An 11,747-nucleotide genomic window follows, 5' to 3' on the forward strand; every position below is an offset into this window, starting at 1 on the left:
GTTCTCTGAGGACACAGGTTAGAAAAAGGGAGGGAGCCCTGAGGTTCTTCCAGAAGCACAGCCTCCAAGCTGATATTCCAGCGCCCTCTGCAGGCCAGCCGGAGTCCCTTTGTTGGTCTCGGAAAGAACTGGCTTCCTTCCTTGGAGGTCCCCTGCCGCCTCCAGGCAGATACCACACAGAAGACAGAGACTGGAAGGGGGTGAATGGGAGTAGCCGTTTAATGTAGCAAAAGAAAAACTACTGCCATCGAGTCTATTCTGACTCATAGTAACCCTAGAGGACAGAGTAGAACTGCCCCAGAAAATTTCTAAGGCTGTAAATCTTTACCGGAGCAGACTGTCAAATCATTCTCCTTCTGAGCTCGAACCAACCTGCCAACCTTTTGGTTACCAGCTGTGCTTTACCACTGCGCCATCAGGGCTCCTTTTTTATGTAGCAGAACAGGAAAACAATGAGGAGCATTAGGCAAATTATACTCCCTCTGAGTTGGGAACCTCCTTCCCCCACCCACAACCCCAGTCACTTGAGACCAAGTGAGTTAACTCCTCTCCTCTCCTCTGCTCACTGTGGCATGTCGTGGCCCTGGGCTCCCTTGTGGGCTTCCTTATGTAGCAGAGCCCCAGAGCCCTGGTCTGTATTGGCCACGATGGGAATGGACAGCTGGACTCAGGGCAGCACAAGGGGTGGGGCTGACTAAAACAGGCTTTCCCCTTTCAAAATACGTATAGCTTGTTGATGTTAGTTGCTGTCTCTAAAAAAAATAACAGGCAAATCAGGTTTTCTTTTTTATTCTGGAAAGGAATCTTTATCCCAGTTTTGCAGGTAATGCTATTCCAGGCTTCCAGCCCTCAAGGCAAGGATATGAAAAAGGCTTTTAGCCCATTTATTCTATAGATCTGGGATCCTGCTCTTTGGGCAGACATCTTGAGTATGTGTAGGAAAGCAGGGTGCTGCTGAGGAAAGAGTTGGCTGCTAAAGGAGAGAAGTGAGGAGAAATAGGGAAAAAGCGATCCTGGAATCCTTATCACTTCTCCTCCTGACATTCCTGGAGAACAGAAAACAAGATCTGAACAAATGGAAAAACACCATGTTTTTGGATGAGAAGACCCAAATTAATACATAAATTTGTTGTAAATTTAATAATTCCAATAGGGTATTTTTCTAATTGAGTAAAATGATGTTAAAATTCATATGGAGGAATAAGTGGCCATGAAATACGGTATATGAAAAAGAATAGTGAGGAAGACTTACCAGATGTTAGAAAATACTGTAAATAATGGTAATAACATTGTAATACTTACTTATGAGGAGTTTGTCCCATAGAAATAAAAAACTCCAATATGTAAGAACACATGTCCAGAGGTGTTCATTGCAGCATTGATCGTAGTAACAAAAATCTAGAAACAAAGTAGATCCCATCACTAGGGGAATGACTGGATAAATGATGAATACTGTGCATCCATATGAAAAATGAACTAGAGCTGTAGAAGCTAACAAAGTGGTTTCCATGAAGTATTTGCTTAATGAGCAGGGATGGATTACCCAATGAGCAAGATACACACAGGGTTACTTACTAATCTATAGTGCACAATTTCACCTGTTTTTCACCACATCAAAGACTTGTGGCAACCCTATGGGATAGATTCAAACTGCCAACCTTTTGGTTAGCAGCCAAGCTCTTAAACACTGTGCCACCAGGGCTCCAATGAGCCATACAAACATACCCCTGTTTAGTCCCCTCACACACTGACTTTGGGCTTGACCATGTGACTTGCTTTGGGAAGTGGAACAATGAAAAGTGCTTCTGTGGTGGGCTTGCCCTCTCTTGCTGCTGAAAACTTTCACCATTATGTGAAGAAGCTTGAGCTAGGCTACCAGAAGATGAGACCATGTGGAGCAGAGATGAGTTGTCTCAGCTGAGGTCCCCTAGACCAAGTATCCTCAGATAATGATCTTCTAGTTGACTGTAGCCACATGAAAAATACCAAGTGAGCCCTGGTGGTGCAGTGGTTAAGTGCTCCACTGCTAACCAAAAGGTCAGCAGTTCAAACCCACCAGCTGCTTCTAGGGAGAAAGATGTGGAAGCTGCTTCTATAAAGATTACAGCATTGGAAGCCTTATGGAGCATTCTGGTCTGTCTTATAGGGTCACTATGAGTTGGAATCCACTTGATGGCATACATACATGCAAGCAGACTGATTCTGACTGATTTAGGAGATAATATTGGAGCCATTGTTCCTTGTCCTAGAATGTGACCCAGCTGGAGCTGGACTCACAAGGACATAATAACTGGGCCCTGAGATACAAAGGCAGTAGCTAGGACAATCTTGAAAAACATCTTTTAGGGAGCTTTCACATAAACAAATCATAAACAGAGCAGTAATGACCCATATGCTTTCCACTCTGTTGCCCGATTAGGGTACATGCCCTAGAGCAGTCAAGCCAATGAAAAGTACTCCAAGTCAGAAAGAGAGAGAGAGGTTATTTAGGAGGTGGCACCAATGGGAATTCTGACAGCAACACAGGCTGTCTTTATGGAGTCCCGAAAGGCAGTTTTACATTAGAGCTTATATATGACTGTTACAAGGGTTAGAAGTATCTTTTCTGGCACGTACCCCGCAGATGGCTGGATGAGTTACATAAGATAAAGAGATACATGCCCAGGCTAAAGATTTACAGACCAGGCATCTGGGCTCTAATCTTTATGTGAGGGGTCATAAGTCACAGGTGGCCAGACAGAAGAAAACAAAGCCATTAATAAAGGTATGCAGAAAGGAGAAGGCAAGCAGAAAAAAGGAAAACTTAGAGGTTCATCATCGTATTAGTTATGTCAAGCTCTCAATAGCCCATTTTGAAAAGGAGAAAACCTGTGGAGTATTAGGGTCACAATTCTATCTTTTTTTATTAGCATTTAGTGAATAGTAAGATTTGTTGGACAAATGAAGACCCCCATGACTATACTGAAAATTGTACCAATGATTGTTAAGAAAATTCAAAATGTAGCATCACAGCTTCTAGCCAATCTGTGAAAAGGTGAAACTTTCAATGGTTTTGCCCATTTTGTAATGTTAATATATACTGATGACTCTGTAATGTTTCTTGGACTTGGGCAGACATGGCTGTAGCAGCATGCTTGTCTGTTTTTTTCCATTCTTGCCTATTCTGTAATATTTCCGTGGACTCAGGCAGACATGGCTCTAGCAGCATGCTTGTCTTTTTTCCCACTTTTGCCTTTTTGAGTGTATGCCAAATAAAACTTTCTTTGTGTTTTACTAAACTTTGTGATATTTTTCCTCTGCAACGTGACCAACTGTTGATAAAATTGGTTGCAAATAAAATGATTGTTTTAAGTCACTAATTTTTGACGTGATTTGTTATGAAGCAATAGATACCTGATAAAAAATTGTAAAAGGCTCCTCAGGGATAGTTACCCACCCACTGCCATTGGGTTGATTCATAGCCATCTCATAGGGTTTCCAAGGCTGTAAATCTCTATGGAGACTGTCACATATTTCTCCTGCAGAGCTGCTGGTGGTTTTGAACCTCTGACCTTTCATTTAGCAATCACTTTAACCACTGTGCCACTGGGGCTCCTTCAAGGATAGTTAGGCTGTCTGTATACTACCTCTTTTATAGCACTGGTAACGTTCTATTATCTGCCTTTCTTCCCCACCAGACTGTGGAGTCAGGCAGTATTTTGTCATGTCAGTATCCCCTGTGCATAGCACAGTGCCTATCATATAAGTGTTCAGTGGAGGTTTGTTGACCAAATGAATGGTCACACATTTAAATGGGATATTGCAGACTTTGAGTCCTTGAAAGAGACCAGGGAGGAAAGTGATAGTATTTTAAGAAGGGAAAATCCTTGCCAAAAGTGGAGGCAGCTGCATCCTTGCTCTAATTCCCTCTTCCTTTATGGAAACCCTGGTGGTGTAGTGGTTAAGTGCTACAGCTGCTAACCAAAAGATTGGCAGTTCAAATCTACCTTGGAAACTCTATGGGGCAGTTCTACTCTGTCCTATAGGGTTGCTGTGAGTTGGAATCAACTCGATGGCAATGGGTTTGGTTTTGGTTTTATGTGTAGGCCAGGGAGGCAAGAAAACAGCCCCTGTTCCACTCAGCCTTTTTACTATGATAATAGGATCCCAAGGATGATTCTCAAATCTCAAGGGTTTCTGTGATGTGTAGGCTACTGAGAATGGAGTGTGGCCTATGCAGGTGTTGGTACCACCTGGTTAAGGGGTGTTCTCAGGGCAGACCTGCTCAGGGAACTTGGCAGTGGGAAGGGCTGAAACACTTGTGCCATTTATAGCCTGTATCGCTCCACCCTTTCTCCCTGCCTTCCTTCGTCCTTTTCAATGAATACAGCTAGGAAATACCTTTTTTTTTTTTTAAGAGAAAATATATCAAGAATTCTAACTGCTATTTCCAATTCAAATTTAGAACTGCAGGGTTTTTATTTCTTTGAATTTATTTTTGTATCCTTTTTCCTGGTGTCAAAATAAACAACTCAGAACACCATTAACAGACTGCTATGCAGGTTTAAGGAGCCGTGGTGGCGCAGTGGTTAAGAACTTAGCTGCTAATCAAAAGGTCAGCAGTTCGAATCCACCAGCACTCCTTGGAAACCCTATGGGGCAGTACTGCTCTGTCCTATAGGGTCGCTATGGGTTGACATTGACTTGACAGCAATGGGTTTGGTTTTTCTGGGGGGGTATAGGGCTGCTATTACTTGATGGCAATGGTTTTTTTTTTTTTTTTTTTTGAGTTGGCAAAAGTGTGATAGGTATATTTATGACAATCACACACACACACACACACACACACAAAGAATAGCTGCTGAGGCTTCTTATGTAAACCAAACACCTCATGGAATTTGGCTTCTTGGTTTGGAGGCTTAGGGTCCTGGTTTCATGGGACATCCCAGTTAACTGGCCTAATAACCTGTTTAGTGCTTCTGTTCTACCTCCTAGTTTGCTGTGTAGTGCCTGGGATCTTAAAAGCTTTCAAGTAGCTATTCAAGGCACAACAATTAGTGTCAGTTTGCCTGGAGCAACAGAGGAAGAAGGAGAATCAGGAGTAGGAGGAGGAAATGGCATGCGTGGTTAATTGCCTGCCTGAACAACTGCTCCCTTTGCCATGAGACCAAAAGAACTGGGTGGTGCCCAGCTACCATTACTGAACATTTTGATCAAAGATTCTGTAGAAGAATCCTGATCAAAAGGGGGAAAATGCAGAACGGAATTTCAAATTCTCACAGAATCCAAATTTTCTGGAGCCATGGAAAATGGATAAACCCTTGACACTACTGAGATAATCTTTAAACCTTAAACCAAAACTATTCCCTGAACTCTTCGGAAAACCAAACAATAGTTTAGCTTATCTAGTAAAGAATGTCTGCCCTGAGCATTGTACTCTTTTAAGATCTACCTATAAGGAAACCCTGCTGATGTAGTGGTTAAGAGCTATGACTGCTAACCAAAAGGTCAGCAGTTCGAATCTACTAGGTGCTCCTTGGAAACCCCATGGGGCAGTTCTACTCTCTCCTATAGGGTTGCTGTGTGTCAGACTTGATGGTAATGGGCTTTTTTTGGTATATGGGATCAAGTTGACAACAGCAGCTCTAAAGATTAGATAGGAACCTCAGGGGGCAGTGAGTTTATGTTAATGGGAAAGGAACAAGTAAGAAAAGGAGGGTGAGAATGGTTGCACAACTCAAAGAATGTAATCAGTATCAGTGAATTGTACATGTAGAAGCTGTTGGTGTATGTTTTGCTGTGTATATTCTCAACGACAAAAAAATAAAATTAATACAAAAAAGAGAGGGTATGGATAAGGTCCTCTTGATCTCATGTAACTTTGAGGGGTCTTTGAAGTGATGGGAAAATCAGAGCATGCCTGGTTGGCCCTAGAGCCAGCTCTGGCCTGAGGAGTCTGGACAGAGCCAAGAAGGAGGAAGGAGCATCAATTAATCTAAATTCCTGAAAGCATGGGAATTCCAATGTTAATCTAGGACCTGGCAGAGAAGAAGAGTAAATGAGAGTCTAATGAGAAAATAAAGGGACTGAGTTGTCTGATGGAGCATGAGTTAGGATGAGCCTTATCATCCCCTCCAAAGGAGGGAAAGTTGGCAACGTCAGGAAAGGGTAATAAGCAGGAATCATATCAACCAAGGTGGGTGCAGTGCAGTGAATGACTTAATGTAGCCCTTCTAGCCATAATCTCTGTTACTCCCATACAATGATGGGTGGGACTACACAAACAAGGTGCTAAAAAGCTTTGTAACATTTGCCCAAGAAGGGCAGAGGCTGGGCTGAGGGGCTGAGGGCCAGACAGAGACCTGCCTGTGGGCCCAGCTTAGAAGAGGCTGTCCTGATCAAAGAACTGTATGCTTAGCGTTCCTGAACCTGTGCTGTAACCTCTTACTTCCCTAATAAACCCTGTAACTGTGAGTATGGTCTGTGAGTTCTGTGTGGCCATCGCAACGAATCATCAAACCCAGCAGAGATGTAGAGAGTGCTGTGGGAGGGCTGGTTCTTGTCAGAACTGGTAAAAAGGTTGGAGGGAGGAGGCATGTCTGACCTCCACCTCATAGAAATCAGTCTTGATCTTGCTTCCCCTTCCCCCTCGTGAAGTTAGAGGAAGTCAAGTACCCCCACCACACCATTTTTACTGCAGGTCTGGGTCACGTGGTCATAATACAAGGGCAGTGCCCAGAACGTTTTCACCTCTGCCCTTGTCTGTAACCTGCCCTTATGTCCCTGGACCTCAGCAGGCTGGCCTTCAGACTTCCTTGCTTAAACAACAGCCTGGAAAGCAGAGGTCTGTTGACTTTTGCTCCTCCCATGAGGCCATAAAAAATTCATCAACCATCAGCAGTCAAACAGTGGAGCTGCTTCTCCCAGTAAGAGCTACCAGTGAAGTCCAGGATCACATTACCGTCCACACCTGGAAGAGGAAAGCAGCAGTCATAGGTAGAAATGGCTAAGTTATGCTGGGAAAGCTGATGTCTAAACTTCTCCCTTCTGGATCTAGTCTTGCCCCGTCTCCTGTGAGTCAGGAGACCAAGTGGGAAGGAAGGTCATTCCCTAAGAGACTGGGTGCACTTAAGTTAGGGAAGAACTGCTAAAGTATTGCACTTTCAGAAAACCTCAAGCTAAGGAGTTATATATGTCTCATGATGGTTATAAACATAGATTGACCAGGCCTTGAGTACTTGCTCTGGAGTGAATGCCATTGTTCTACTCTGAGAAGTTAGCATGCTTCCTCATTTTTGAAAATTAAAGCTATGTAATTGATTTTTTTTTTTTCCTTTTGTCTCTCTCTTTTTGGCAGGGGCAGCCAGAAAGCCAGGAAGCTTAGAATCATACATAATATTTGATCAGTTATATTAACCCTTATGATCAGCATATTTTCTTTCTCTTCCCTTCTTTGGTTCATACTCTCTATTTCTAACTAATTTTTCTTTCATCCTGGGTGGTTACACCACCTCCAGGCTTTTGAAGGATGCAATAGAGAGAGAGGATTTGGAAGGAGAAAGAAGAAAGACTTAGGAATGACAGGGAGAAGGACATGTGCTAGGCCGCCTGATGACCTCCACCTTCTGGTATTTACACATTTGAATGTGGGCTGGGTTTATAATCTCACTTCTGACAAACAGAATATGGCAGAAGTAATGAGATGCCACTTCCAAGATTAGGTTACAAAAAGGCTGGGGCTTCTTTCTTGGGTGCCTTCTCTCAATCTTGCTTGCTCTAAGGGAAGCTAGAGGCCATGTTGCAAGCTGCCCAATCAAGAGGTTCACATGACAAGTAATTGATGTGTCTGGCCAACAGCCAGCAAGGGCCTGAAGCCTGCCAACAGCCACAGGAGTGAGTTTGGAAGCAGATCCTCCCCCAGCTGATCCTTGAGGTACCCTGGCTGACAGCTTGATTGTTGCTGGTGAGAGACCCTGAAGTGGAAGACCCAGCTAAGCTGCTCACAGATTCCTGAGCCACAGAAACTGGAGATAATAAATGTTTGTTGCTTTAAGCCACTAAGTTTCCGAGTAACCTGTTAGGCAGCAACAGATAACTAATACAGAAGAGGAAGGAGGAGGAAAAGTTTATGAAAGAGGAGGAAGTAGGAGAAGAACAGTTAAGCTGAGGAGTAAGGATCAGTACGGCCTCTTCTTCAAACACACAAACACACACGTACATACCCTGGGCGGCCTTCAGAGCCTCCTCAGAGAAGTCCTCCTTCTTATAATCAAATCCAGCTGCAGCACCCAGATTCTGGGCCATTTGAATGTTCTCCTTGGAGTGCATGATCTCTGGGGGAATGGCTTTGAACGGCCCAGTGAAGTGAATGTCAGCTGTGCTCACACCTCTCCTGCTGGCATGGATGAGCACTGTCTCTCCCTCTTGTATATCTCCTGTGGCAATGATCCAAGTTAGAAAACCCTGGGCAAGCAAAGGTGGAGAGGGTGGGGAGGTGCAGGGTTGACTCTGGAAACACAAACCACCTAGTGCTGGAGTGTAGAGCACTGTGGGGGTAACAGGAGAGAAGGCTAGAGGGTTAGGTAGCGCCTGGTTCACAGAAGGCCCTGAATGTGAGGAGCCATCAAGGGTTTTGGAGCAGAGGGGGCCTTGATCAGAGCTGCACTTCTGTGGGATCAATCTAGCAGAGGGACTGGAGTGGGTAGAGTATCAGAACTGGCCTGAGTGGGGCTCCAAGGATAGAGACAGTCCCTGGAACGGATGTCTGCAGCTCAGATCCCTTTTTGTTTAAGATGAATGGAACAAGGGTGCCTCCTTTACTGGCTATGAGGGACCAGAACAGAAGGAAAGGGCAGTTTCCTCCCCTCTGGAGATGGGGACAAGCAGCTGCAACTGCTCTGAGAACCCTGGTTCTGCCTCACATTGGTCATAAAAACCCTGTCTGTAGTTGTCTCCACAGGGGACGGGTCTGAGTCAGCATCGGGATTAAAGGCTGAGGTTGTGATTAGAGGCCAGGATGTGTTGGGGGTCAGGGAGGAGCTCAGAAGTAAGGGCTGGGTCAGTTGGAGGCCTGGGTTGGGTTCAGCATTTGGCTTTCGGTGACATGTGTGGTAGGAGGGGGTTAGGAGGGAGTGGGGTGCATCCTCACCCACACAGTGCAGCAGCTGGAAGCAGTGAACCAGGCCTCTGGCATGGCTGCAGCCTGGGGCAGGGACAGTCCCACGTGGATGGACATGAGGAGCCCTTCAGGGACAGTGACATTCTAATCCTGGCCCCCACCAGGCAGAGAGCCATGGCTGAGTCTCCAGGCTTCCAGAGCCCTTGACATCTGGGACCCAGCTTGGCCACGTGTCCAGATGCCTCAAGTCCCAAAATGCTGCTGGCTCCCGGGGTGGGACATACTGGCCTTGTCTCTGCAGGGAGAGGTAAATGGGTCTGATAAGAGGTCTCACACATCGGCCTTCTTTGCTGGAGGGAGAAGGTGATGTTAGCTTGGAGGCCACTTTTTGTTTTCTAGAAGGGGAGAAAATTCAGATGATCTTTCCAAAGGATTGTTCCAATAACAGTCATTCCAGAAACAGCTATTCCACAGGGTCTTTTCAGAGATGCTCAGTCAGAATAATCACTCCAGAGAGAACCCCTCCAGGAGGTCTCCCCAGCCACTCTCTTAGTCAGGCTGTCAGGAAGCTAGATCAGGGAGCTGGGAGGAGCTAGGTGGGGTAGCGGCTTGCTGAGCTCTGAAGCCCTGCAAGGTGGATCTGGTGAGAGGACACACCTGCCACCTCAGGTCTTATTTTTCCTGCTCAACTTAGCTTCCATAAGAAGGTGGGCTACCGTGGGGTCAGAAAAGCCTGGGAACTGGATCTCACGGGGGGAACATCCTGCAAACCGGCTCTCTGATCCCCTCCTGCCTGGGGGAAGGTAAGGCAGGACCTCACCTGGTCTGGCTCTGGGGCTTGTGGATTCAGATCACATCTTGCAGGGTAATGAGCTCAGCCCCCGCTTGGTGGTTGCACAGCTTGACAGGACCCAGGACCTGGATCAAAATAGGGTCCAAACCAAGGGAAGGACCAAGGCTGTGATTTGTGACCTCACACTGGCTTGAGGGCACTTGTTCCAATGTGCAGATCAATCCCCTCCTTCCTGAGTGTGGCTGACTGGACTTTGGAGTCAAACAGATCTGGGTTCAAATTCTGCCTCTGCCATTTATTCATTCATACAACAAATATTTACTGTATGCCTACTGTGTGTCAGGCCCAGGGGTAGCAAAACAGATTGCCTCTGTCCTGGTGGAGGTTACGGTCTAGTGGGGGAAGACAGACTTTAAATAAGTAAACAAATAAATATAATACACACTGGAGCAAGTTCTGAGAATAATAACAACAGGCTGCTATAGAAAGATGAACAGGAGGGTCTTTTTTAGACTTCACAGCTAGTGAACCTCTCTGAGGAGGTGCAATTTAAGCTGAGACATGAAAGGCGAGAAAGAGCCAGGCATACAAAGAATGGCTGAAGAGCGTTGCAGTGAGAGGGAGAGGCAAGCACAAAGGCTCTGAGGCAGGAGAAAGTGTGCAGTGGGTGGAAGATGGTGAGCAAGGGAAAGAAGGGCTCCAGCTGAGATGGAGAGGTGTCAGTGGCCACATCAACAGGGCTTTGTAGACTGGGTAGGCAATTTAGATTTTATCCCAAGCACGTTGGGATCTCTTTGTAGATCACCCTGGCTGCTATGTGAAGAGTGGACTGTAGGGGGCGCTGCAGGCACCAGAGCTGATACTGGCTTGGGCTTGGATAGTGTCAAGACCGGTGATGGGGAGAAGCAGAGGAACTCATGATCTGTTATGGGGACAGAACAAAGGATACTCATGAAATGGATGCAGGGTTGAGGGAAAAAGGAAGTAGGATGTTAAACATAAATTCCAGGTTTCTGACTCCAGCAGCTTACTGGCAATTATTCTTGTGAAAGAATCATATCATCACTAAAATGGAGACAAAAATACCCACCTCTTTGGATGGTTGTGAGAGTTAAATAAAAGAATTCACTTACTACCATGCCAGGCCCAAAGTGGGCACTGTTTAGAGTTTCTTTTTCGCTCGTGTATACATATTTTTTATACATAGTCTCCCTCAGTACGGCCCTCAAGGGTGGGGCTGTATAAGGTGGGGTCTGTGGCCAGCTCGGTTTGGGCATGAGTTGTAAATGCTGGAATCTCTCCAGAGTCTGAAACATGCTGAGAACCCACACCAAATGTCCAGCTCCTGTCGCCAGCCGGCGCCAGCTAACTTCAGGCCGGGCTGAGTGTCAGTTCCTGATCAAGCAGCCCTGCCAAGGGGCAGGTTTTGGGCCCCTCCTCCCCTACTGTAGTGGGTACCTGAAGTAAGTCCAATCCTGTTCAGGGTGTTGGCTGCCACCTTGAGGAAGACTTCGCCCTCTCCTGGGTTCGGCTTGTCCACCTCCTTTAGGTAAAGGTTTTCTGGTCCTCCTGGCTTGTCTAAGTGCACAGCTAACATTTTATCTGAGGACACAAGGGCAGAGAGATGGAGGAAAGACATGAAAGCTGGGACAGGTTTGCAAGCTTGGGCACCCCAGCAGCTCAGTGATGACTCATGGTTCTCGAACAGCATAGGGACTGACAACTTTCCCTGGAGGAACTGGTGCAGTTCACCTCTTGGTACCATGCCAGCTTCTGTGCCAGCAAGAGACTTTCTCTGGGCTCCTCTTCTGTTTCTCCATGGGCACACCACCCTGAGGCTGGTGGGACAATCCCAGA

The 11,747-nt window shown here is 46.0% G+C and overlaps 1 pseudogene; it reads right to left on the reverse strand.

Moving 5' to 3' along the window:
* Nucleotides 1-6,725: 6,725 nt before the first annotated feature.
* On the reverse strand, nucleotides 6,726-11,487 carry LOC126087027 (quinone oxidoreductase PIG3-like; annotated as a pseudogene).
* Nucleotides 11,488-11,747: the final 260 nt, after the last annotated feature.

This window comes from Elephas maximus, chromosome 12 (assembly GCF_024166365.1).
Source record: "Elephas maximus indicus isolate mEleMax1 chromosome 12, mEleMax1 primary haplotype, whole genome shotgun sequence".
NCBI classification, from domain to species: domain Eukaryota; kingdom Metazoa; phylum Chordata; class Mammalia; order Proboscidea; family Elephantidae; genus Elephas; species Elephas maximus.